This window comes from Macrobrachium rosenbergii, chromosome 42 (genome assembly GCF_040412425.1).
Source record: "Macrobrachium rosenbergii isolate ZJJX-2024 chromosome 42, ASM4041242v1, whole genome shotgun sequence".
NCBI classification, from domain to species: Eukaryota; Metazoa; Arthropoda; class Malacostraca; order Decapoda; family Palaemonidae; genus Macrobrachium; species Macrobrachium rosenbergii.
Window position 1 is genome coordinate 16,767,557 of NC_089782.1, and position 27,945 is coordinate 16,795,501.

The 27,945-nt window shown below is 41.7% G+C and overlaps 1 long non-coding RNA gene across 1 annotated transcript; it reads left to right on the top strand.

The window, feature by feature from the left end:
* Positions 1-200: 200 nt before the first annotated feature.
* LOC136828000 (uncharacterized) lies at positions 201-21,431 on the top strand. The gene is made up of 3 exons (XR_010849880.1): positions 201-337; positions 9,440-9,685; positions 18,201-21,431. It is a non-coding gene; the product is annotated as an uncharacterized lncRNA (long non-coding RNA).
* Positions 21,432-27,945: the final 6,514 nt, after the last annotated feature.

A 27,945-nucleotide genomic window follows, 5' to 3' on the forward strand; every position in this document is an offset into this window, starting at 1 on the left:
AAAACCCCGGGAAAAACCAAATTACTCGTTACAACCCTCAAAAAAATGAAGATATAATAAACGTACATAGCTAATGGTATAGCTGTTTAAGGAATATTTTAGCCTACTTTAGTTTTGAAAACCGCATTGCGGTTAGGTGTAAAAATCAACAAGCAAGGTGTAACTAAGTAACCTGAATGCCTTCTTTTGCAGGTCAAGCCTACACTCCTTGCCACAGTGAGGGCAAAAGGCCTGTTTCCTCAAAAGGCCGTGGTCTTGGGGGAATTGTGTTAGGCGCTCATAATGCCCTGAGTAATATGCAGAGAAATCCTTATAACTAAGGTAGCAGTTGACACAGGTAAGTGGCAAATTGTCCTTCGTTACAGGCTCAGAGGAGCATGAGGTTCCGGGGGTGACGTCTGCCATCGTGCTGGGTTGATGAGTGAGTAAACTGTGCCGTTGAACTGCACAGAACATGGTAGGAGGGATGAAGTTGGGTGGCGGGCCTAAAAGTGTATTTCTGCTTTCAGTTTTGGGGTGGCGGAATGGCGCTTCACGCCTTATCCGCATTTTAAAATAATCATGCAAGCTCGTATGCTCTGGCAAGAGGTAATGTTGCGCTGCACGCGCCAACCACAGGGCTCACAAAAAATGTAAAAAAAAAGGTTTCTGTTAACATCACTGAGAGAAAGTGGTAGTGAAATGTCCTGTAAGACCCTTCTCCTACCCCATATACATGCTTCTGGTGTCTGCCGACAAATGTAAAGTAATTTTGTAAATTATCTATGGTAAAATCATGTTGTGAGGAGACGTCAATATATTTGTGAACAGAAAAGTACTAGAAGAAGGTCACAGGCACAAGCTACAATGAACAGGAAACGGTTATAAAACAGTTGAGCAAAAGGAATACATGTAACAGTGCATGTAACCCCCAAATTCTCCTCCCGGGTGAAACGTAATGTTGGGGTAATGTTACAACTTGATTGGTCGGGTACAGCCACTTGCCAAAAAACCCACCAACTTCTATCTCAGTTGGAGGCATTGGATGAACCGAAAGCTCCCCTGTAGGACCGCGCATGCGTGACATGGCCTGGAATCAGCAGTAGTAGTGATAAATGAAAAGTGCCTTTGCAACGGATCGCGCTGTCCATTTATTCGCCCCTTTTTTTACGCTTGCTTTTCATGGTCCAAATGACATATATAACTGGAAATACAACAGTAAGTTGCCCAAACCTTTTCCCAGGTTATTTACCCCACCCAGAACCCTGGATTCTCAACGGGTCCCCCTCATCATTAGCTATTCTTGAAAGTGTTTTACCCCAACCAGGACTCAGATTCCCAACCGGTCCCCCTTACCGTCGGCTACAGTTCTAAGGTAATTTACAGCTTAACCACAGCTGACCGACAAAATATTACTTTAAATTCTTGTTCAGCAAGTAAAGTTCTATAGAAAAATGTCAACTGCCATAGCCTAGCTCACCGCGGACAGCCGGCTTAGATCTACCGATGTTACTAATGATAAACTAAGATGACCTTTTGTTTACTGGAGGCAGCCATGGAAGTGCTTGGCATGGGTTGCACTGTCTTTAGTGTAAGATGATTCTTCTACAGGGCTTGATATAAACATGTTTAATTTCAAGAACACTTTAAGATTTGTTTTGAAAAGGCTCATTTTAACTTTGGCATTAAATGCTCTATAGATGCTATAGTGTCAGTGACTTTCACAGCGTGTGCTGCTATTGTTGTGGCTAGAATTCACAATAACAATGCTTTTTACACATATGACTTACCTGATAGTCATAATAGCTGTCGTCTCTGACGTCTTCGGCAGAAATTCAAAAATTCGCGGCAGCGTCGATAGTTAGGTCACGTGATACCCCCTTCCCCTGGCCCCCTACAGGGAGTGAGTGGAACTACCCACCAATACAGTCAGATGTTTTCTGCCGATTCAACCGGTAACACGGTTGAATTTTGCTCCGGTAGGAATTCGTTTTCTGAGGAAGTCATCAGTTTACTTTGGAATCTTGGTGATGTACTCAGTTGAGCAGTTGTTTTTGATAGTTGTTAATTATAAATAGTTTTTGATAATTTAGCTATTTTTTGGGATATTCAGTCTAGGATGTCGGACACGGGTTCGAGTCAGGCTAGGTATTGCAGCAAAGGCTGTAAAACTAGACTAGTAACAGCTAGACTGGACCCGCATTCTGTATGTGTTATTTGTAGAGGGCAAGTCTGTACTTCATCTCTTACATGTGTAGAATGTAATAGTATGACTGAGAAGCAGTGGAAGGATTTAGCTAGCTATCTCAGGAAATTAGACAAGGATAAGAAGCGCAAAGCCGCTATTAGGGCTTCGTCTGTCATTTCTAGAAGTAGTAATGCAGAATTTTCTTTGTTTCTAACATATGTCCGACTAATGAACCCGTTCCTAACCCAGACCCTATTATCCCGGAACCCGAAACTGTTGCCAGTCTTAAGGTAGAGTTAGAGAATCGTTTCTCTACCGTGATGTCGGCAATTGGAAAGTTGGGTGCTGCTTTGGAAGTAATTGCCAGTGATAAAGTGAAAAGTATTTGCGCAGTGGAGGAGGTGGCTGTTCGGCCCCGTCGCTCTCCTAGACCGAGACCTCTGTCATACTCCCCTGTATCTGGGAGGAGACAAGTCGAAAGTCCAAGGGAGGCGCGGGGGTCTTGCTCCCGAGCAGTCGCCCCCTCAGACAGTCCTGTAGAACGCTCCCAGGATGTCATGGAATGTCATTGGAAAGGTGTTCAGAGGAAGTGTCTCTCTTCGAGTGAGTCTAGCGAAGAGAGGTCTCGTAAGAGAGATTGGCGCCTTAAAGATCGAAGTAGACCGCTGAAAAGGTCTAGAGGTGTGTCTCCTGGGGAGGTTCTGAAGAAGAGAGTGTTGCAAGAGGATCCAGAGCCCGGGTGTAGTTATTGGGACTCTCCGGAGAGTTTCTCTTCCCCAGAAGTTAATAAAAGTCAAGTGAAAAGATCAGTGAAAAAAGGTAGAAAGATTGAAAGAAACTTTCTAGCGGAGGAGACACAGGTTTCTAGTTTTCAAGCGCCTCGTTCTTTAGATCCAGACCGTCGTACGTCGATTTCTCACATTCAAGACCGTCAGGCGAAGCATTCGGGGGTTCCAGATCAGCGTTCGTCTTTTTCGATGGCGCCAGACCGCCATACGCCGCATCCAGTGGCTCCTGACAACCAGGCATCGTTTTCTGTGGCTCCAGACCGCCAGGAGCTGTTTTCTTCGCCTGATAAGCGTTTTGCGCCGCTTTCTGGAGCAGCAAACCGCCAGGCGCCTCTTCGGGTGGCGCCGCATCGGGAGGCGCTAGATAGCCATGCGCCGCATCGGGCGTCGCCAGTGGCGCCAGACCGCCATGAGCCGCGTTCAATGGAGCCCAACCGTCCTGCACTCCTGCCTGTGGCGCCAGCCCGTTATGCGCTTTCGGCTTCAGAATCTAATAGCGCAATTAATGCAGCTGCTGTACATGTTCATGCCTTGCAGCCACCTGCGGGGTCTTCCTCGAATCAGGACTTGTTAACTGAGAAAGTTGAGAGACAACAGAAGGTGTTATCTTCTTTAGAAAAGAAGATGGAGAGTATTTTTAAATATTTTAATCATTCAAGAGATAATGTAGGAGAGAATCAGGATCAAGTGGAAGTTTTAGAAGTTGAGCCTGCAGTGAGGTCTGTGGCGGTTTCTCCAGTTTCTTCTAAGGAAGATTTGCCAATAAGGGAAGAAGAGGAGGAGGAGGCAGTAGAAAAGGAGAGTCCTTCTTCTGCTTATAAGCAACTTTTGAGATTTTTTGTGCAGAATTTTGCAGATTTCTTCTCTCCAGCAGTACCAGTTTCACTGAATCCCAGTATGCTAAGGACATGAGTAGTCGTCCGTCTCTTATAACTGTTGGTTTTATCAATCTCCTCAAGAAAGACTTTGAAGGGGATTGAAGAGTGGTTGGAGGAGAAGAGGCAAATTGGAAAGATGCAGTTTTGTATCCCTCCTTCTAAGCTTCTTTCAGGAAGGAGGAACTGGTACAATACTGGTGAGTGTTTTTCCTTGGGAGTGTCAGCTTCCTCACAAGGAGATTTTTCTGGAATTGTTGACTCGGCGAGGAGATCTGCTCTTAATGCTGCCAAGGTATTTTTCGCCTCTTCGGAACTGGACAGGCTCTTTAATGGTGTATTCAAGAGCTTTGAGGTTATTAGTTTCCTGGATTGGGCTTTTGGTGCGTTGGGTAGAAAACTGAATGAACTGGATTTAGATCAAGACCAAATTGAAGACCTTTCTGGAGTAATGTCATGTATTGACAAAGCTGTAAGGGATGGGGCAGCAGAACTCTCCACTTCCCTTCTGTTTATGTTGTTAAAAAAGAGGGAGTTGTGTTGCTCTTTTTGGCTATAGGAGTGTCTAAGGCACAGAGATCTGCATTGTTATTTGCGCCTCTGGACAAAAGTTTTCTATTCCTCAGAATTTAATTTCCAAGTGGCGGCTTCTCTTCAACAGAAGACTACGCAGGATCTTCTAGCTCATTTGACCAGGAGGCCTAGACAAGCGGGGTCTGTTACTCCTAGACAACAAGTGTCTTCGTCTTCATTTAAAGATCGGTCCTTTCCAGGGCAGAGCGGCTACCAGACCGTATCCCAGAGCAAGAGGAGAGGACGTTTTGTACCGAAAGCAATCAAGAAGTCTGAGACTGACAAGAAATGAAGTTTTAAACCTCCACACACTGTGGGAGCGAGGCTCCACAGTTTTGTAAAGATTTGGGAGAGCAAGGGGATAGATCTGTGGATTTTTTCAGTTCTTTCAGAGGGCTACAAGATCCCGTTCTTAAGGGATCCTCCTTTGACAACATGACCTATAGCATTAGCTGCATACTCGCCAGGGTCGGACAGATTTTGTGCGTTGGAAAAGGAGGTAAAGGCGTTGCTTGAAAAGCGAGCAATAGAAGAAGTTTTGGTGTTGGATTCTCCGGGTTTTTACAATCACCTGTTTGTAGTCCCAAAGGCCTCGGGAGATTGGAGGCCTGTCCTGGATGTAAGTGCATTAAATCGGTTTGTAAAGAAAGAAAGGTTTGCTATGGAGACAATTCAATCGGTGTTGGGATCCCTTCGAGAGGGAGATTGGATGGTCTCGATAGATATGAAAGATGCTTACTTCCATGTTCCAATCCACGTGGATTCAAGGAAGTTCGTAAGGTTTGTGTTTGGGAACAAAGTTTTTCAGTTCAGAGCCCTTTGTTTCGGCCTTTCAACGGCTCCTCAAGTCTTTACGAGAATCCTAACTCCAGTCGCAAAATGGCTCCATTTGGAGGGATAAGGATAGTTTTTTATCTGGACGACTGGCTGTTAAAAGCAGAGACGAGAGAGAAGTGTGTGGAGGATTTAGAGAGAACTCTGTCTCTGGCGAAAGATCTGGGGATTATTGTAAACTTTCAGAAGTCGCAGCTAACACCATCGCAGTCCATTACTTATTTGGGAGTAACAATGAACTCAGCGACTTTTCGGGCTTCTCCGTCAGAGAAGAGAATAGAGACGGCATTGATGAGAATTCAGGAGTTTTTGTTGAAAGAGAAATGTTCGGCAAACGAGTGGATGAGCCTCCTCGGAACGTTGGCTTCGTTGGAGAAGTTTGTGAGGTTGGGAAGGCTTCACATGAGGCCTCTTCAGTTTTACTTAAAAGGAAGTTGGGATCGGAAACTCTTCCCAGACTCGTTTGTGTTTCCAATTTCAAAAGAGATCAAGGAGGATCTGAGTTGGTGGAATTCAGTAGAGAGACTGAAAGAAGGTCTGTCTCTACACGAGAAGAGCCCAGACCTGATGTTGTTCTCCGACGCATCAGACCTAGGTTGGGGAGCAACATTGGGACAGAAAAAGGCTTCAGGTTAGTGGACAAGCATTCAGAAGAGTTGGCATATAAATCTGAAAGAATTGGAAGCAATATTTTCAGGGCTTCGAGCGTTCGAGTCAATAGTAAGGGACAAGACAGTGATTGTTCATTCGGACAATACAACTGCACTGTCTTACATAAGAAAGCAAGGAGGAACGTATTCTTTCTCCCCTTACGAGAAAGCAAAGGATCTGTGGTTATGGACGGAAGAAAGGAAGGTAGACATATTGACTCGCTTCGTTCAAGGGAAGCTGAATGTCAGGGCGGATGGATTGAGCAGGAGGAACCAAGTACTTCCTACGGAGTGGACGCTGAACACCCAAATTTGTCAGAGGCTTTGGACGATTTGGGGAGAACCATGGATAGATCTGTTTGCGACGGCCGAAAACAGATCTTCCCGTATTCTGCTCTCCAGTGCCAGATGAAAGAGCCTGGGGAATAGACGCAATGTTAATGAGCTGGTCTCATCTGGAGGTTTACACATTTCCCCCCATTCAAGATTTTAGGGCAAGTGTTGGCAAAGTTCAGGGAACAAGCAAATTGCAGAATGACACTAATAGCACCTTTCTGGCCGGTGAGGGATTGGTTTCCGGACCTTTTAGATTTACTGATGGATTTTCCAAGAATATTGCCAGAGAGGATAGATCTACTCAAGCAGCCAAATTCAAAGGTGATCCACAAGAATCTGTCCGTTCTACATCTGACAGGATTCAGACTGTCGAGCGAATCCTTAGACAGAAAGGATTTTCGCGAAAGGTTGCTGAGGCAATTGCAAGACCAAGGAGAGTCTCTTCAGAAAAATTGTATCAGTCCAAGTGGTCTATTTTTAGAGATTGGTGCAAGCAGAATGGAATCTCTTCTACAAAAACCTCTGTTTTGGAGATAGCAGAATTTTTGTTATTCCTGAATAGGATTAAGAAGTTCTCGTCCTCGACCATTAAAGGTCGAGAGGACGAAAGACATTAGAGGTCCAACGCAAATTTGTGGTGTTCGGTAAAGGATCCGAAGCGGCCCATGTCTAAGAATGCTTTAGCTTTCTTTCTCAGAAAAATTATTATGGACTCACACTCTGAATTGGATCCCGATCGTTGTAAAGTGCTTAAAGTGAAAGCCCATGAGGTTAGAGCGGTGGCTATGTCTTTGGCATACCGGAAAAATTTGTCATTAGACAATATTTTGCAGGCTACCTTTTGGAGGTGTAACTCAGTGTTCGCCATGCATTACTTAAGAGAAATTGAAACAGTTTTTGAAAATTGCTCAACGTTGGGCCCGTTTATGGTGACTGGCACGGTTTTGGGGGAAGGGGTATAGGAAGTCTTTCCTTCCTAATGAAACCTATTAATTTTTCGCCTTGAGATGGGTTTGTTGGTTTTGGGAAGTCTGGGGGCACTACGTGTGTCTGGATGTGCCCTACAGTTATATTTAGGGTGAATTGGGTTTATATATTTAGTGGTGATACCCTTATGGTGAAGGTTGTTGATGATGCTAAAGGCCAGAGCAGGGGCACTTTTAGTATCTATTATGCATGATAGTCCACGGTTCGCCCTCGACTACATGTAAGCTCTCATGCACTCAGCAAATCAGGTATATATACCTTGTCGGTGCAACTGAGGATAGCAATGAAAAAAGGCAGTACCAATGACTTCAGCTACCTCAGAAGGTAAGGAACTACTGGGATTCTTTTTGAATCTTGACATATATTTACATTGTTTAGTGTGTTGCCTGCCATGAACCCACCGCCTATAATGTGCCAATCAGCTATTATGACTATCAGGTAAGTCATATGTGTAAAAATGTCATTTTTATAATAAAATAAAATTTTACACATACTTACCTGATAGTCATACAAAACCCACCCTCCTCCCCAATCATGGGCAATGGTAGCATAAAACATCTGACTGTATTGGTGGGTAGTTCCACTCACTCCCTGTAGGGGGCCAGGGGAAGGGGGTATCACGTGACCTAACTATCGACGCTGCCGCGAATTTTTGAATTTCTGCCGGAGACGTCAGAGACGACAGCTATTATGACTATCAGGTAAGTATGTGTAAAATTTTATTTTATTATAAAAATGACATTTTGGGTCTAAGTAGTGGACTGTTCCTCTTATTACTATGATTGGTTAGATTTAAAAATACCATAGGCCCAGGATGTAACCTAAGTTGGACTTTGCATAAGATTGGTTTAAAATTTCTATGACCTATTCATTGGCCTATTGACATGTCACCAAATGGAAATTATAAGAACTGTTGGGGTAAGGTGCTCCTGGTGGCCATTCATTCTCACCAGATTGGAACATTGGAAAATTTGTCGTGAAAGGAAAATTGACTAGCCTTGGTTGAATGAGATATACTCAAATTGCAGGTAATTGACCAAATATGGTAATTTTTTAATGGTTTAGAACATGCTGAACCAGTTTTATGGATAATTCTTGATGTATTATACTTTCTTGAATTATGGACTTGCCCTACCTACATTTTACCTGTTTGGGGGCAGTCTTCTGTAGCTTTGGCATACAGTATATTTGTGCATCCAGGTTAAGGGCTAAGCTGAAATTGTCTAAGCAGGAGAATAAAATTTGCATTAGATAAAGTAATGGGAAAGGAGAGATGTGTACAGTACGTCATAATTATAAATTAGAAGCGGTTTAGTGAGACCATATCATGTCAGTGGTGAATGATTAGTGACAGATATGGTGGTTGACAGTGTGCAAACAAAATTTTGAGAGCATGCTGAGAAATGATTTCTTATTGAACACTAGTATGTTCAGCTTGGTTTTGGTAGATATAATTTTGCTGAATTGTGGTGTATTGTGAGATACTATCATTGAATGGATAACAAGTTTTAAGTTAAAAGTGATATCCGGGTAATGAGCATTTGAGGTTTGACTTGGGTCTTTCCCATATTAGTGGACTTCGTGACCATTAGTGTCAATATGGTAGTTATTAACTAATGATAATTACTAACAGGATTACATAGAGCTTAGCTTGATTTTGGGAATATCCAGTCAAAGAAAATCTGATGACTGCATTTTCGTGTGTTTATCTTTTTAGCTTCCAGTTTCAAGGATGTACAAAATAGCAGGATATTGTATATTAGGTGCCAAATTCATCATACCTATAGTATTGAAAACCGTGGGAAAAAAATATATATAATACAGGTTGTGGAGACTTGACAAATATTCTCTGATAGAGTAATTTGTGAGAATTTCACCCAACAAATAATTAATATTAAGAAAGCTGTGTATTAAAAATGGTGTCAGTCAAAAGCACAGCAGCTCTTTTTGGATACATAAGCAGTTGTGAGGCTGGGGACATTTAATCTATGTTGTTTTTCAAAAGTCTTGTGTTCTTTGCCATCTGGACCTTAATAGGCTACTAGTTGATTATATTGATAATTTGGCATACTGTAACAAATGTGAAATAACTTGGTAGAAGCGATAGATAATTACCACAAGTTTGGAACACACTGTTCCTTGTCTTATATTGTATACTTGTTCACTTGTATTCCTTATGTTTGAGTGGTTTATCATCATAGTTTCACTGTGCTTGAGTAATCTTGCCAGGTTTCATTAAGGATGTAAGAAGAATTGAAGAATTTTAAGCAGGCTGCACCCAGACTGTTCAGGATGTTTCCCAGATGACGAAAGGGATGAAAAATAAGGATACCAAAGAGGAGATTTAATAACTAGCCTATTTAAGATTCCAACTGACATGGAAAGGAAATATTATACAAGAAATTATACTGATAAACATCAGGAGTAGACAAACCTACCCAATGGTTTATGCCATTGAAACTTATGTAATTTTGGGTGAGTGTTACTTTTTACTTATTTTGATGTGTAGCCTGCTTGGATATATTTTAATATTAAATCCTGTTTTAGCTTCTTCAGAGATAATATTCAAGTAATGTACCAGTTTTTTTGTCTATTCCTTGAAAATATACACAAACTAGGATTTTTTTTTTTGTTAGTGCTTTTTTTGTAGTACTTTTTTGGATTACATAATTCCCAATTCTTTTATATTGCATTTTATCTTGGTGACATTTTGGTACCCAATTTTAAAGCATTTTTATTGGACAAATGCAAATTGTCCAGAGCATATTTTGTGTCATGACTAGTGTAGTACAAGTTAAATGTCTGTGAGATTTAAAGGATTTTGTCAGGAATTTCCTTGACAGACGTCACTGTATATTCGTTGTGCCGATTGACTGCGCGATCAGCCCAAAAACTACGAGAGTGACTTAGCCCCATGCAAGGATAAATGAGTCGCGCATCAGGTTTTTTCAATTTATTTACAAAAATAAAACCATCTCAAACATCACCCTTATATAGCAATGACACAAACCCCCCCAAAAATGCACTAACGAACTTACCATCTCCGCACCTGCAACACAAAACACATGGTCTACACAATTGCCCTCAGCTTCAAAGAAACCACTGGAATTTAACCACAACTAACACAACGCCACCGCAGTATACAAACGCCCAAACAGTTACTCTTACCCAATCATTCTCACTACAATTACGTAGGAGCACTCACAGTTGCTAACTTAACACAAACATTTAGAAGGCCAACCCACGTCTGTCACCAACAGGATTCCTGGAATGACAAGGCTTGAGATTATCCCGTGACAGTCTCACTTCCCTGTCCAGACGGTTACTGATTGGGTTAATTCACTTTTACATACTTGGGCTTAAGGACTTCAAACTTACAACAAACTATTCAAACAAACAATAAGATGAAACATGATGTTGCATACTGCAGACCGTATGTGCATTTCAGCAGAATGTGCAATAATAGTCGTGTTTATGACGTGCCTTGTCCAGTAAGTTCCTGCCATTCTGTCAGCCTCGTAGAATCGGTGGGAGTTTGAAGCGAAAAAAATCCTGTGCACTGTATTTTTTTGCGACATTCTCCACCCCAAAAAAAAAGTAGACAGATGCAGGTGGAATGTACTAGTCAAGCAAACTCTAAGCGGACCATCTGCCAGAATTAGTCACGGCCCGAACTCGTCTGTAGTGCTGCGAGACGAGGTCAGATCTCGACTACAGTACAATGACATGCAGAGTGATCACTCAAATGAAATTCAGTATATACATTCAAAGAAAAATTCAGTAGTAGACAGGTGCGTTACAATATAATATATAAGTGTGCATAGCAGTAGCAATTATGGACACAGTGGGTATCACTAGCAAAGTAAATCAATGGAACATAGAAGTCAATTCATCCAGCTAAGCAAGCAGTCCAAGCAGTAATTAATAGAACATGTAATTTTGCTACAAAACCGACTAATTAAAGTAAGAATTGCAATAATAAGGAATTGGTCCCAAGTTGACCAATGAAGGTAAACTTAGCAGTAAGGAGATTACATACGTGGAAATGGTTCAGTGCAATCAACACAAGGCAGTGCTGTCATCAAGGCATTGTCGACATCAATACATAAGCATGAGACTTTAAAAAGCATCAATAATAAGCATGAGATATCAAAAAGCATCAGTAATAAGCATGAGACATAAAAAAGCATCAATAATAAGCATGAGACAACAAAAGGCATCAATAATAAGCATGAGATATCAAAAAGCATCAATAATAAGCATGAGACATATCAAAAGCAAGGCCTCAGTTTAAATGGCTACGTCAGTAGTAATCAGTGATATAATACATGCAAGTTCAAATGAGTATAGCACCTCATGCAATGGCAAGATTCGCAGCTATCAAATGCAATATATTGTTTACCACTCAACCTTCGTATTTTGCTGCCTGTCGTACAATTAAGAGATTTACTGCTCTGACTAGCAGCGTACAGGTTGTGGTTTGTGCAACTTCGCACACTCCATTCTGGTTCCTATGAACCCACAATTGCTCCTGCAGAATCTTGAGAGGAATAGACTCTCGTTCCTCTGGGTAATGTTGAGGCACAATCAGATAATCACACTTTCTTAACTACTGTGGATGCCCCTAGTGACCGCTCCTGTTGTATACTGAGGCACACCCACCTACGACCGTACGTCTTCAAATCCCTTCCCAACTTCCACATTTTACAGTTTGCCTCGGGCTACAATGCCAACTATTACACAGTTCTATCTGGAATCCACTCTGCCATTCTCCATCTCTGCTCAGTAGCAGCTCTTCTTCTCGGCCTCGATGCAGTCTGTTCCAACATTTCATTCTGTTACTGCCTATCATCACCTTCATCCCTATCACTAGCTACCCCTCAATCATCGATCTCGAGTCTGTCATTCTGGTGCATGATATTTCCTATCTCAGTCATTATCACTATCATCACTCTGCTCTCTTACCTGCATTCCAGTATCATCTTCTTCGTTGGCCTCGTGCTCACTCAGCTCGAGAGGCCAGAGGTGTTCGGCCGATCTTAATTGCTCTTCTCCTTCAAATAGAACCTTGACAGAACGTATCACCCCTTTCTCATCAGGATAAATCTCCACTACTCGTCCCAGGAGCCACTGATTTCTCTTGCTGTTGTCAGCCTTTACCAGCACAGTGTCTCCGACGTGCAGCAGAGTTAGCGTTCCTTATTTGCAATCGTGTCTCTTGAAGAGACTTCAAATACCCATCCCTCCAGAGGGTCTTGAACCTCTCTAGAGTCTCCGTTAGGCAGAAGTATTCGTGAAGAAGCTGTCGGGTAGCTAATGTGGCATACATTTCATGAGGCACTATGGGAGGCAACAGGCGAATCACATCACCCCAGATGAGCTGGGAAGGTGTCAGGACCTGGTGTCACCGGCGTACATCAGCGGTCTGTTATTAATCACCACCTTGGCTTCCTTGATGAGGGTCCTCAGCTGCTCCTCTGAGAAGATGGCATGTCGCAATGTTGTGGCGAGGGTTCTCTTGACTACTCCCACCATCCTCTCAAAGAAACCCCCCTTCCAGGGAGATCGTGGGGTCTGAAATGTACGTTGAATCCTGCGCTCACGCAGGAAATTGACGTCCTCCTCTTATACCTCACACAGGAACGTGATGGCTGCTCTGGACACCATGGTGTTGTCGCTGTATATCCTCGATGGAGCACCACTGGTTGCAGCGAATCTTCGAAGTAATAGTACAAAGGTGTCTGTATCCAGCCCGCTGCAGTAGTCAATGTATATTGCATGGCTGGCCAGACAGGTAATTATGAGGAGGTGTCCTACCCCCCCCCTGCAACCTCCAAAGGGCCCATGTGGTCTACTCCCACTTTCTCAAATGGGCCAAGTAGTCGAACTCGGTCGGCTGGGAGTGGAGGAGGCGGCGGTCATTGTAGAAGAGGCATGAAGGCGATATTACAAGCTCTGCACCTTCCTACTACGCCCTTGGCCAATGATCTCAAACTTGGTGTCCAACATTCCTGCCGGTAAAGGGTCATTATGTGAAGGTACTCTAGATAAATCACAGCTAGTCTTCCTTTATGGGGCAATAACACCAGCTGGCTTTTACATGACTCATTGTTCAACAATTGATTACTAGAATGAATGATACTTCTCTCAAAGTTAAATTCAACTGACAAATGAAATTATCAATGTGTTTAGGCACACGCACACCATTTTCCAAGCGATCACACGGTTGGGAAATGGTGCCTTTGCTCAAGGTAAACTAATTTCAAAAATCTATCAGCGCTACAGTGCATGAACTTAATACGTATTGCATTACTTTCATCATATATATGAAACCCACCCTACTTCCCTCTAGGTTCCAGAGTTCGGCAGGTTTGGACAGGCTTCCTTCTTCACGCAGTTCTCTAAGGGCGGCAATTATGGAGAAGTTGCGTAGGTCAGTAACAGCAGTTTTACTTGCAGGTGGCACTAGTTCTCCAGGCTGGTGTAGATAGTCAGGGCCTTCCTTCCAAAGACGACTCCGTTCCACTTCCTCAGAGCTCGACCCCCGGGTCAAGATGTCCGCTGGATTGCACTTGGTGGGGACATACTGGAGACCAACTCCACACTCCTGCTGAATAGAGTTAATCTCCCCAACCCTATTCGAAATGAACGTATTCATATTTCCCTCCCTGCTGTCTACCCAGGCCATGGCAACTTTGCTGTCTGTCCACACAGTTACATTCTGAATGTCTAATAGTTTGCTTAAGTGCTTGTCTAACCCGAACCCCAAAGTTAAGGCTAGCAATTCTAGTTTAGGAATTGTTAAATTAGCCTGCTTCCTAGGGGTCACCCTCATTTTAGACGTCAAGATGTTCCTTTCCCCTTCCCTTTGTAAGTATGTTACGGCTCCATACGCCTTGCTAGAGGCATCAGTAAACACATGCAGCACACAGTTCCCTACTTTGACTCCCTGTTTAAACTTTAGCTCATGAATTGATCTGAAATGTTCCAATATCTTCTTAGCTTTTTCTTGATTGCTTTTATTCAATACGTCATCCCAACCTACTTTCTCTTCCCACAGATCTTGCAAAAACATCTTACCCTTTACAAACACAGGACTAACCAACCCCAGAGGATCAAAATTAGACACTAGCAAGGACAGTACCCGACGTTTCGTGAGCTCCTGCTTCCCTCCCAACTGTAATCCCCTGCAAGGTTTTAGACAACAAATCTTCCCCTCTATCCCAACGCATCCCTAGAAATGGATATCTGTTCTGGCTCTTTCCCTCCAATCCTTCTGTCGAATTCTGCAGTGTTACTTGCCCACCCAGTCAGTGGCATGTTAGCTTCGTCTAGCAAGGTTTTTACTTCAGCATAGTTCTTCTCCATCTCCAAGGTTGCATAGGTTCCCAAAAAATTTGTCTACGTAAAAGAATCTAATTAATTCTTCTCTTCCCCTCTCTTCTAAATGGGTTCTAAATACCTGTTGCAGTAGATAAGGACTCATTGTGACCCCAAAAACAACTACTTTGAATTCATACATTACAATCTGCCCATTTACTTTTTTCCACAAAAAACGTGCGTATTTTACACCTCGAGGGTTTAAGATTACTCGGTGGAAGGCTTTGGAGATATCTGAGGTGAGAGCGTATGGCTTCTCTCTGAAATTAATCCACAAATTGTACAATAGCTTGACCATGTTCGGCCCTGAATACAAACGATCGTTAAGCGAAAGTTCACCCTGAGCCTTGGAGGAGGCGTTGAAAACTATTTGGGGAGGTGTCTTAAGACTTTCCTTTTTAACGCCAAAATGGGGGAGATAATAGCCCTCTACCTTTGTGCTCTGGACTTCCTCAATGAAGCCAGCTTCTAGTAAGTCTGAAGGACTTTTTCATAATCCCTACAGTAACTCTCATCTTTTGCAAAATGTTGCTCTAACGAATGCAATTGGGCAAGGGCTATGTTATAGTTTTAATTGGTCTGTCTGACCCGCGGAAAGGTAGACTAACTTCGTAACCTTGCTTGGTTTTCTGTATACTTTCGGTAGCTTTGTCAATGGCAGCATGTTCTGAGATCGTAAACTGTTCATGTGGCGCGATTTCTAACGTGTCCAACCTCCACCAGACGTCTACATCAGGTTCAGAGTCTACTATTCTACATATCCTCAAGGTACAAACTTTAGCTCTGTTAACTCCCTGCAAAGCCCATTGAGGTACCCTCCCATAAGGCACAATCCCACTATGTTTGACAAAGACACTCACCCAATCAATTTTATCCATGCCAACTACAAAGTAATTAAAATAATCTGCCCCAATCAACGAGTTTACATTCTTCAACACATCCCCTTTAATTTCAACATCAGCCATTTCCCATTCCTTCTTTTGCAAATGATTCTTTATGTTGATGAGTCCTATGTTGTGGATTGGAGTGTTCACGTTATCATGTACTACTAAATTGTGCAGACCACCCTCTTTCCCAGATGAATACGACACGTGACTACATCAAACTCTCCCTTTACTACTTGAGACCCAAATGGTGCAATGTTCAGTGCCACACGATTGATGACAGGTAACTTTAATATGCGTGCCAGCCAACTAGAAATAATGGGTTAATTCACTTTTATGTACTTGGGCTTAAGGACTTCAAACCTACAACAAACTATTCAAACAAGCAATAAGATGAAACATGACATTGCATACTGCAGCCCATACGTGCATTTCAGTAAAATGTGCAATAATAGTTGTGTTTATGACTTGCCTTGTCCAGTAAGTTCCCGCTATTCTATCAGCCTCGTAGAATCAGTGGGAGTTTGAAGCGAAAAAAATCCCATGCACTTAATTTTTTCGCAATGGATTGTATGCTTGTTAGACTGTGGTTTTAATTAAATCATTATTAATCATATGCTTATTAAATTGTAAGTTTAGTTTAGTACATAATTATGAAATCCTCTCCACTTTCGTTTTGTAGCTCAAAAATTTCCAAACAACCAAAGGGAATTTGGCTGGGATATAATTATCCATGATTGCTGATGCTGATGTTTAAAAATATTATTATGTGAGGGTTGAGAGTTAAAGGTTTGTGACAGAAGTAGCTAACAATCTTATTAATACTTGTGAAAATATTTAAAAAAGGCCTTTGATCTCAATATCAGTGCTGAATGACCAAATTCTGTTTCAGACAGATAAGGTTGCCTGATCTACCTTTTGTGCAGAAGTTACACATCTGAAGCTAAAGATAAGTCTTTAAAAGTATAGTAAAGATTTTTTTGATATGTATGTAAAATTATTTGTATTAGAAGATTAGGTAGTGATGGCAACATTTTAGTGGTGTAGATAAAAGTACAATTTTACTGTTAACACTGAGCTGAAGAACTAAGTTAATGAAGACGTGGATGGTGATGGGCTTGGAAGCTGGTGGGATGGTGGTCTGAAGAAGCTGTCATGGGTACTCTTCCGAAAAGATCAACAATTTTCCTTCACAGCCACAAGGTGCCACACTTGTCAAGCTCCTCCTGCAAATTCCAAGGCCTTGGTGAAACGGCTGTGTAGGGGTTCTCCATCGGCGAAGTTGTCCGAGATCCTCTTCATCTTTTAGCTTGGGATTCACGTTGCGTCAAAATTGTCATAGCCATCTTCAGGGCTTCTTCCTCCATGGCAGATGCCCCCATAGGAGGTGGTGGGGCCTTACACAAAATACACAGCACCATACACAGAAAAATAGAAGTACTGTACCTTCAATGCTGCAGGGATACCAAAAAACAGCCACAATCTGCAAAATACATTGTGGCACAGTACCACGCTGTAACTGTTTAAAATGTGATTAATGAGAAATTACATGCATCTGGACAAAGCAGTGGACTGTGCCTTGGGGCTGGTGTGTTGGTGTCTTCACGAGCAGCCAGTGAGACAAGGAAGCTTCTGTGAAGATGTCATGATGCATCTCAATTAACCACTCAAAGGCAATTTAAAAAATTATATATGTGGTGTCATTGCTTAGGAACCAATCTTAGCCACAAAAGCTTCCAAGCTGAGGAATGCTCTCCCAGCTGTGTTATTACATGAGGATAGGTGTGAATAATCAGGGTAAATACTTTTTAAGATTGGTGGGACCATAGTAGTTTTTGTCATTTTCCAGAAAAATTCACTTTTGGCTCTAAAGCATTGCCAAAAATAGTTGGGTTATTGACAAGGACATGAAAGTTAGTTACATAGAGCAGTGTTAATTAGTTAATTCCTTTTTTTATATTTTTAATGATTTAACCAAATAGGAGACCACTGTATTTGAAGAATGTCAGACGTGTTAGAGGGTGAAACATTATTTAAGCTTTTGATTTTCTGCTTTTAACTACTAACAGAGTCTGAAATTGTTAACATGGTTTTAAGTAGGCAATAACCAGGCCTAAGTAACAATAATAATAGCAATAATTCTTACTACATTTTTATTTTACTGATTGAAATTCACTCTCAAGAATCTAATGCCATTTTTTTTAGAGAGATCACGTATCAAAAGTACCCATCTGGTTCCCCCTTAGGTGTAGAGATGAGGATATGGTATGCTTGGTGTTTGTTCATAGTTAATTGTGCTTGTACACTATTTAAGTAAACCCCCTGTATTTGCATTCTCATGATTCGCGGACTCGCGCATTCGCGGGTTTCTCTGTGGAACATATCTAGCCATTATTTGCAGAAAATTCGCCCATTCGCAGTATTTTTCACTGAGAAATATTCACTAATTATTGTATTTTCATATAATTTTCATGAATAAATGGACTTTTTGTGATAAAATTATTATAATACTCAGGTATAAGCATTTTTATGGGGTTTTTCTTGTGTTTAAACCATCAAAAAGGGCAGTTCTAAGTGTTTTTAGAGGAGTTTTAAGTATTCGCGGATTTTAGCTATTTGCAGGGGGGTGTGGTACGCATCCCCCGCGAATACGGGGGGTTCACTGTATTTGTAAGCCCAAATACCTGAATGTTACACAGTGTAATTAACTTTTCTTGTCTTTTCAGAAAATCATCTACAACTGGCAAGCCTAAATATTGTGACAGTCCTTGCCTGTATATACAGTGGCTCCATGGAGTAGAAGAACAAGGCATTAGCTCACAATGCCCTCAAGATCAAAGTGAGTATGGGCCAATCACCCTTTCTGCCCATGTAAGACTTGGCAAGCCAAGGCTACTGAAGCTTTGGCAGGTAGACCCGTGTACCTCCCCAAATTTTCCATCTCCAGCTCATAAGGACAGTAAGGTTGTGTCAAAAGCAAATCACTTGATAAGCACTTGGTCTGAACTAGGGCCCACTCAGTGGTCTGGTAAAACTAAGCTATACTTAACTTCTATTGGGAAGTCACTGGTAATACCAATGAATTGCCATGGGTATACCAATCTCAACTTGGAATTGAAAGCTCTACTGCGGCACAGATCATGAGCTCTTAATTTTTTGAAGAAATTTTTATAAGTTGTTTGAAAGTAGGGGTTATTCACAAACATTAAGTGTTGGAAAATAAGATCCCACTGTCTCACATGTTTGGTTTAGCCTACATGAACAGTATCAGCCAACAATTCTCTAAATAGGGATGTTACCTCTTTATCACTATGAAAACTACCGTTGGGTTAAGTTTTTAATAGTGTTAGTGTTAGTTTATCAGGGTCATAACAGCCTAATGATAAAGGTTTGTAAAATTCATATTTTGATTTCAGAGTAAAAACTTGAAAGATTCTTAGCGTATGAGGAAGGTCAGTATTTTTCAGGAACTGTAGGTTTAATCTTTATTTAATCTTTAATTTCCTATCAGTCATAAGGTAACATACTCCCTCTCAGGATGATTAGAGTGTGTTTCTAACAAGTTTGTCAAGTAGTAAGTAAAGTATCTCATATCAATTCAAGAAGCGGTATTTCCAACCAGTTTAATATCAACTAGAGGTATCATAGTATGTTCCAGATACATATTTTATCATCTTAATAGTCATCCCTGGATAACCTGATATTTAAATACCTCAGTATATTTATTGTTGCTCTCATATTGATCTATTATCAGCTATTAGGTAGTTTGTATTTTAAGATATGTATTTTTATATAAGCAACCTACCAAGTAATTACATAGCTATAGTTTCTATTAACCGGCAGCTAGAATTTTTGAAATTCGCTTAAGCACTACTTTGTTTTGGTTAGCCAACTAACTCTGCACTTTTGGGGTAAGAGAGGAACTAGTCCAGCTAAAAGAGCTCAATATTTTTCTGATGGCTGTACTACAGTCCTTAGCAGCAGCGTATTTTTGGATTTCTTTAGCTTCTTGGTTGGTCGTAGTACTACAATTGGTGAAGTATTCTCTTTGTGGTAGCCTTTTCGGCATATTTAGACAGCGTCAGGTTCTTTCTCAGACCTAACTACTGATTTTGACTGTTATAATTATGATCCTAGGCATTCTAAGCTTTGTTGACTTTTGACTTGTCGACTATGTCTGAGTCTGGTTCCCAAGGTTTTCGGTATTACAGCAAAGGCTGTAATACTAAAATAACTAAGCCTGTTATGACCCGCTACACTCTGCACATCTTGTAGGGGTCAAATTTGTTTGCCAGACTTGACTCGTAATGAATGTGAATATTGGGATGTCAAAATGTGTTAAACTTTAAATAGTCACTTATCAAAACTGGACAGAGACAAAAAGAGGAAAGCTGCTTCTAGAGCCAATAGTAAAAAAAGAGTTAGCTAGTCAGGTACCTGCTAAGCCTGTGTCTGATAATGTTTCTGTACCTTATACTCCTCCTAATCCCAGTTCTCATTCTGTTCCACCTTCTCCTCTCCCCGGCTCCCTTACTCCCAATCTGACACCACTGCCAGCCTTGAGTTGGGAGTTAATAAGAAATTTGAGTTGTTAGTGAACACTACAGAACAGATAGGTGCTTTAGTGAAAGACCTTATGGACAAGTGCAATGTGAAAAGTGTTGGTGAAGTGTCAGTGAAGTGTCAGTGGAGGAGGTGGCTGTCTGTCCTGCCAATTATCCTAGGGAAAGGTCCCTGGTAAACTCCCCTGTACCTGGGAGGAGCCAAACTGATAGCCCAAAGGAGGTCTGTGGGGTCTCCTCACAGACAGCCGCCCCTTCAGTCGGACCTGTTACCGCTTCCCAAGTCACGACAGAGCGCCACTGGAAAGGCGTCTCTATGGAAGTGAGTTGTCTTTCTTCTAGTGATTTAAGTTTCAGACACCAGTGGCGTTTTAAAGATGAATCTTGTCCTTTGAAGAGATGTGCTGTTGATGTGTCTTTCCCCTGCAGTTCCTGTGAAGAAGCCCAAGGAATCTTCTCTAGCAAAGTCATCTTGCAGTTTTTGGGACAGCCCTGAACGTTTCTCCCAGGATCACCCGGAGCCAGGGAGACAGCTGTCAACAGTTAAACGTCTAGTCCCTTCTCGCAAGCGCTCTTCTTCGGCTGGGATTGCGGATGAGCTCCCATCAGTGGTGCCACAGCATTCTCCTGGAATTAAGAAAGTAACTGAGAAACCTTTCAACACCTGAGCTTCCTGCTCCCCCTACGTTTATTGACATAGGACTCCCTCGTGCTTCCAAGCGCCCTTTCGCTCCTGATCCCTAGCACCCGACTCAGTAGTGTCCGCGTTGAGAACTTTGGGGCCAGAGAGTCCGTTGGCGCTGGAGCACCTCTGGCGCCATAGCTCCCACTGGCGCCGGAGCGCCCAGTGGTGCCAGAGCTCCCCTTGGGTTCGGAACGTCTTCTATTAGAACGTCTGGGTCTTTCCAAGCACCCATCAGCGCCTGAGCCTTTGTCTGTGCATGAGCGCCAGTTGGCTCCTGAGCTTGCTTTGTCTTCTAAGTGCCCTATGTCTGCAGAGCCAACCCGGGCTCCTGTGCCACCTGTCACTTCTTCCAAGCTCCTGACACTTGCTCCTGTATTGGATCCAGCCGCTGCTCAGCTGCCCCTTCTCCTCAGTGTCTGGCTTTGGCTCGACAAAATCCCGTAGTAGTGGACTCTTCCTTTCTGTCCATTCAGCGACAGTTAGATAATATTTTGGTTTTAATCAAGAAAACCCCTTCGACACCTCAACTTCTTGCGGAATTGTCTCCCATTTCTTCAGAGAAGGAAGAAGTAGTAAACCCTGTAACTCTGCCAACTGCTTATGCTGCATTGCTAAGGTTTTTGTTAGCAACATTTCCTAATTTCTTCTTGCCTGCAGCTCCGGCTTCCCCGGCATCTACATATTTAAAGGACAACCGGGCTGTTAATTCTTCAAGGCTCCCGAAGTTTGTACTGTCTTCCTCTGCTAAGAAGGCTTTTAAGTGAAGTATAAAAGGTGGGAAGAACCTCCTTTAGTTACCCCCCATCAAGGCTCTCTTAGAGGAGATATCTGTCTTATGCAACTGTAGAGGCCCCGTCCTTGGGAGCTTCTGCCTCCTCCCAGCGGGGGGACTTGTCGAGCCTGATTTTTCCTGGAGGTCGGCTTTCAATTCTACAAAGGTCCTGTTCTTGACTTCGGAGCTAGACCATTTGATCAAACACCTGTTTAAAATTTTCGAGGTGCTTAGTTTTTAGATTGGGCAGTGGGTGCCCTTGCTCGCAAGATCAAGGATTGTCCTGGAGGGCTACACCTCAGATTTTTTGGGTATTATCTCTTGTCTCAACAAGGGTATAAGGGACGGATCTCTGGAGCTGGCTTCCCTTTTTGCAATAAACATTTTAAAGAAAAGGGAGCTGTTATGTTCTTATACCACTAAAGGTGTGACCTTTTCGCAGAAGTCCACTCTTTTTTTATTCCCCTCGGGATAAACAACATTTGTTCCCACAGGCTACAGTCCTTCAGATTTCTTCTGATCTTCAGAAGAGATATACTCGGGACCTCCTCGCTCAGTCTGCGAGACACGCTAGTGGAACTCCAAATGTCTCCTCTAGGATGGTTTCCCCTGTCCAATCTCAGCCCTTTTGTGGTAGGGGCACACAAAGAGGCTTTCCCAGACTGTGTGCGAATGCTTGGTTCGCCTCTCAGGCGATCAAGAAGTTGTCCTCTAAAGCTCCCTTATGTAAGTGAGACCCATGTTCTCCCCATGCTAGTAGGAGTAAGGCTCCTTCGCTTTTGGGAACGATGAGAGGCAAGATGAGAAGAAGCCTGGATTATGGAAGTTTTGAGGGAGAGATACTGTATTCCATTCATACAGAAGCCACCTTTGATCAGCTCGCCGGTCATATTGATGGCCTACTCAGTAGGCTCCGAGAAATTTTCCACCTCTCCCAAGAAGTGTCTTTCCTCCTAGAGAATGAAGCCATCGAAGTGGGTTCTACAATTGGTTATTTGTAGTCCCCAAGGGCTCAGGAGGCTGGAGGATAGTTCTGGATGTAAGGGCCGTGAATTTGTTTGTCCAGAAAACCAAATTCAAAATGGAAACGAGCCAATCCGTCCTAGCATCCATTCGTCAGGGGTTGGATGATTTCAGTAGACATAGGGACGCATACTTCCATGTCCCAGTTCATCAGGACTCGAGGAAGTTTTTAAGGTTCGTTTTCAAGGACAGTGTATCAGTTCAGAGTCCTTTGCTTCGGTATAGGCACAGCTCCCCAGGTTTTCACGCGAGAGGGGTCAATATTTCGCTCTATCTGGACGATTGGCTCCTTTGTTCTCGGTCGAAGGAAGCATGTACAGAGGACTTGCAAAAGACCCTTCTTCTAGCCCAGGAGTTGGGTCTTTTAATAAATTTTCAGAAGTCACAGCTGACTCCTTCTCAGGGGATAACCTATTTGGGGATAAGGATAAACTCTGATTTTTTGGGTTTTTCCCTCCCCCCAAAGAATAGAAGCCTGCCTGAAGAAAGTGGGAAAAATTCCTCTCCCTTCAGTCTTGCTCTGCGAACAACTGGATGAGCCCTTTAGAGAACCTCTCCTCCTTAGAGCAATTTATGTCTCTTGGAAGCCTGCACATGACGAACTTTCAATTTTATCTATGAGCCAATTGGAACAGGAAGAAGTTTCTGGATCCTTTTGTTTTCCCAGTAACTCAGGAAATCAAATGGGACCTGCTGTCAAGGGACAGACTGTCTCATGGGAAGTCCCTCCTACCTCTGAGCCCCAACCTAGTGTTTTATTTAGATGCTTCAGACCTAGGTTGGGGAGCTCTCTTGGGAGACAGGGAGGTCTCCAGAATTTGGACTCCAGAACAGAGCAAATGACATATCAATATAAAGGAGTTGAAAGCAATTCACTGGGGTTTACAAGGGTTTGCTCTGGAAGTGTTTGGAAAGACGGTGACGGTCCATTCAGACAATACCACGGCACAGTCTTGCGTCAAGAAGCAAGGGGGTACACACACTGCTTACCCTTTGTGAGGCAGCAAGAGCTTTTCTCTTATGGGTGAATCGAAACCAGACGAAGATCCTAACCTGATTTATTCAAGGAAAATTAAACGTCTTAGTGGATGAACTGAGCCACAGAAAACAAGTGCTCCCTACAGAGTGGACTCTGGACCCATTAATGTGCCTGAAACTTTCGAAACTGTGGGGAAAGCCAGTTCTGGATATATTCGCAACCTCGAAGAACTTTTTTCTTCCTCTGTATTGTTCGCCGGCCCTAGTTCCACAAGCATGGGCGACAGATGCAGTGCTTGTGGACTGGTCAGACAAGGGTCTGTATGCCTTTCCTCCATTCAAGATAGTAAGGGAAGCCATCACCAAGTTCTGAAATCACCAAAATGTAACAATGACTCTAATAGCTTCATTTTGGCTGACCCAGGAGTGGTTCCTGGACTTGTTGGAGCTTCTGACAGACTTTCTGAGGCTGTTGCCTCAGAAACTAAATTTACTCAAACAACCACATTTCAGACGGTGCCACCTGGGACTGTCCACTCAGGCCCTGACTGCATTCAAACTGTTAGGAAACTGGTGCAATTGAAGGGATTTTCAAGGTCTGTTGCAGATGCTATTGCTCGATGCAGATGCCAGTCCTTGAGCAATGTTTATCAAGCCAAGTGGACAGTCTTCCGCATAACATTGCGTCTTCTACGACAACTGTGGCGGAAATTAGAGATTTCTTGCTTTATTTAAGATCTTCTAGGGGACTATCTTCCTCAGCTATTAAGGGTGAGAGAGCAATGTTGAGCTCTGTATTTAGACATGGGAGTGGATCTCTCCTCTAATAAGAATTTGTCCAATCTTAGTCACGATACGATCGAACGTAAGGAAGAGAAATTAGTAGCTTGGAACCTGGACGTGGTCTTAAAGTGGTTGTCAGACCCCCGTTTTGAACCTCTTAAGTTTAATCTCTATGAGAGATTTAACAAGAAAGACTCTGTTTCTGATAGCATTACCTACAGCTAAGCTTGTTAGCGAGTTACACGCATTAGATAAGAGAATCGGTAATGATGTTTATTCATTTACCCTTGGGTTTTTAGCGAAGAATCGGGCCCCTTCCAATCTGTGGCCTTGTTCCTTTTTTATATCAAGTCTGGTAGATGTCTTAGGCCCTGAGGAAGAGGAAAGGACCCTTTGCCCTATAAGAGCACTTAAATTCTACTTGCAAAGAACTGAAAAGATTCGTGGTACATCAAGCAACCTTTGGTGCTCAGTGAAAAATCCTTCGCACCCTCTCTCGAAAAATGCCCTGACATTTTTTCTTAAGGATCTTATCCTGAGGCTCATTCAAAGTTTAAGATTGATGACTTACCTTTAGTGAAAGTGAAAGCACACAAAGTGAGAGCTGTAGCCACGCCCATGGCTCTTAAACATAATTTGTTTCTTTCCTCAGTTACCCAGACTACATATTGGAAGTGTAGGTCAATATTTGCCTCTCTTTATTTGAGCGAAGTTGAAACTATGTATGAGAATTGCAGTAACTTGTGTCCGTTTTTGGTTGCTGGCATGGTGATGGGAGAGGGGGTGTAGGAAGTATCCTTTCCGTACGTTTTTTCTTCGCCTTGAAATAAGGGTGTTGAGTTGTAGGGGAGCCTGAGGGTACTATGTACGTGGAGTGCCCTCCAGTTTGTTTTTTTCTGTTGGGTATTGGTTTTTAATTCATGGTCAGGGCGACTACGTTGATTACTGTGGTTGTTTTTATGTGTATGGTACTGAGCCCAGGGCAGGGGGCAACTTTTTAATTCTTTATTTGCAGTCAGAAAACTCCTTTGCAGTAAAGAATCCCACTAAAGTAGCAGGTGCTTCCTGGCTATTTTGCCACGCTGCTACTGGTTGAGATGAGCTCCAACCAGGGGCAGTACTCTCCTGTAGCAGCTCTCTCACCAGGTAAGGACTAGCAAGCATTTTACCAATGTTAGCATTTTTTCTATTTTCATTTCATTACAATTTTTAATGTGTTTGAATAGATAGAGCCATGCATCCCACCACCTCCAGTGTGGGATTCAGCTGTGTAATTACTTGGTAAGTTGCTTATATAAAAGTTACATTTTTATAATAAAAGTTTTATATGTACTTAGCAAGTAATTACATAATCAGAGCCCTCCCTCCTCCCCTCGCATGGATAGGAAGGCATGAGCATATTGAGCTCTTTTTGCTGGGCTAGTTCCTCTCTTACCCCGAAAGTGAGAGGGGTTAGTCGCCTAACCACAACAAAGTAGCGCTACCACGAATATCAAAAATTCTAGCTGCAGGCTAATAGGAACCATAGCTATGTAATTATTTGGTAAGTATATATAAAACTTTATTTTATTATAAAAATGTCATTTTTTCTTATGTGTTTTATGTGGTATGTATCAGGTAGCTAGGTATGTGTCATGATATGTAGTTAAAAGTCAGCTGTTGGGACTTTATTGTTACCCTTTATGACACATCATAACAACCTTACTGTAAAGTCAGCAATATTTTAATACTTCGTTTATGGTGATTTTCAACTCATGAGCCTGTTGCAGTTTTGACTCTGATCTTTTTGTTTTGTGTGTGACCATGGTACAATAGAGTACAATTACTTAGCTTTAAAATGACATTAGAATGAACACCATACCATGAATAGTAACTCTGTAGTGTACTATGTAAATTACAGTGCATTGTATCATGGCTTAATTCTGCATCTGATAGGACTTGCTAAGGTCTATTGACAGCTTTCATGTATTTTGGGATGCTTGTTGAGTGTAATGTTTTAGTGTCAGGTTGTTGAGCATGCTTAAACATCCTTACCATAATATCAGGTGCTAAGCAGTCTTGTGTTTCAGGTTACAAGCTTTTTCAGTAGTTAATTTGTTAGATATCAGGAAATGTATTCTATCGGGATACATAATTACTCAAGGAAATAATGGTAGGTGGTATCAGGTGGTACATGTTCAGAGTATAGTTTATAAGTCATATTTACATCAGAAATTCAATAATTATCTTCAGACAGAATTTTTACATGAGTTCATGTTAGATTGACAAAGCTAATTCTGATAAGTGTAAGTATTTGTAAAGTTTATATTTGCTCAGTAGCCAGTAGGTTATTAATTATTAAGAATAGGTCTTACTGACATTTTATAACAATTTGTTTGGGCAGTTTAGGATATTTGCAAGGCATTATTTTTTCAGTGTGAGTAAGATGTCTCTCATAACAAATGATTCCTGATAGTTTTTCTCAGTGTCTCTTAAAGAAGATTCTATTGAACTAGTTTCCATTAGAGTAGTCACTTTGGAATTGAAGCTTCTCTTATACTCTTTGTAGCCTTACTTCTTAGTTTGTTAATAAATAATACCCATACTGAGTTCATTAGAATGATTATCTTAATAGATTCTGGATCTCATTATTGTAGTATTACATAGAGACGTAGGTAAGTTATGTTAAGGCTCATTTTAATAGATTATGAAAGGCTTATTTTAATTCAGGAGGGACATCACAGTCTGAAGTATTACATGTTTACATTCAAGGGTAGGAAATATTTCAGAATTTAGCTTATTTTGAACTCAGATTTTTGATGAGCTGAAAATTTGCCATGATTTCTAAATGCTAGTCTGTTGATTTTTTACAGAGTTTGTCATGACAGTAATGGCTCTTGCATAATACTAAACACAAATTAATTAAAAATGGGTGTAGAAAAATGAATGTTGTGACTGTTGCTGAGTACCTTACTTAAAGCATTATCCTCATGGTGCATCTGCATTTCAAGAAACTGTTTGCAAGTGAAGGTTCCAGTTTGAAAGAGTTAATTTTAGAATAGCTTTCTGCTTTTGATAAGGGCTTTATGTATATGAATTAAGTAAACTCAAACTGTGCTACATTCAGGAGAGTTTTGTATTGTCAATGAGGAATAAAGATCATTAAGCAGTCTCATATATGAGAAGGGTCTGTGTATCTTGATACATTGATAGGTAGACTTTTTAAAGACTTCAAATCATATGGCAATATAGTCAGTATTTTTCAGTATAACACTAAACATGCTTTTCCAGTTTTGCTGTAAAAGAGATTTCATTTCTTAGCAGACTTGTTTGCTATTACGATAGCAGCTCTTTATTTACTAATGTTGTTAACCTGTTTCATGAGGCAGCAAAGTCACACACCTTGCCCAGTGATGTTCTCATGAAGGATAAAGTCAAGTTAAAGAAGTTAAACAGCCAAGTTGGAAGAGATTGAAAGGGAATTGATGGAAAGTTAAGGTTAGGTATTTAATAGTTGGTGAATTTTAAATGTATTGGGCAGATGTGAAGCTATGTAAGTAGTCATATATATTTAATTTAATTGGACCACTGAATCAATATTTCTAACTTTCATGGTGTTAGGTTGAAAGGTTTGTCTTGATTATTGGAATTTGATTTTTTCTAGCTTGCAATTCTTTAAAAGTTTTATA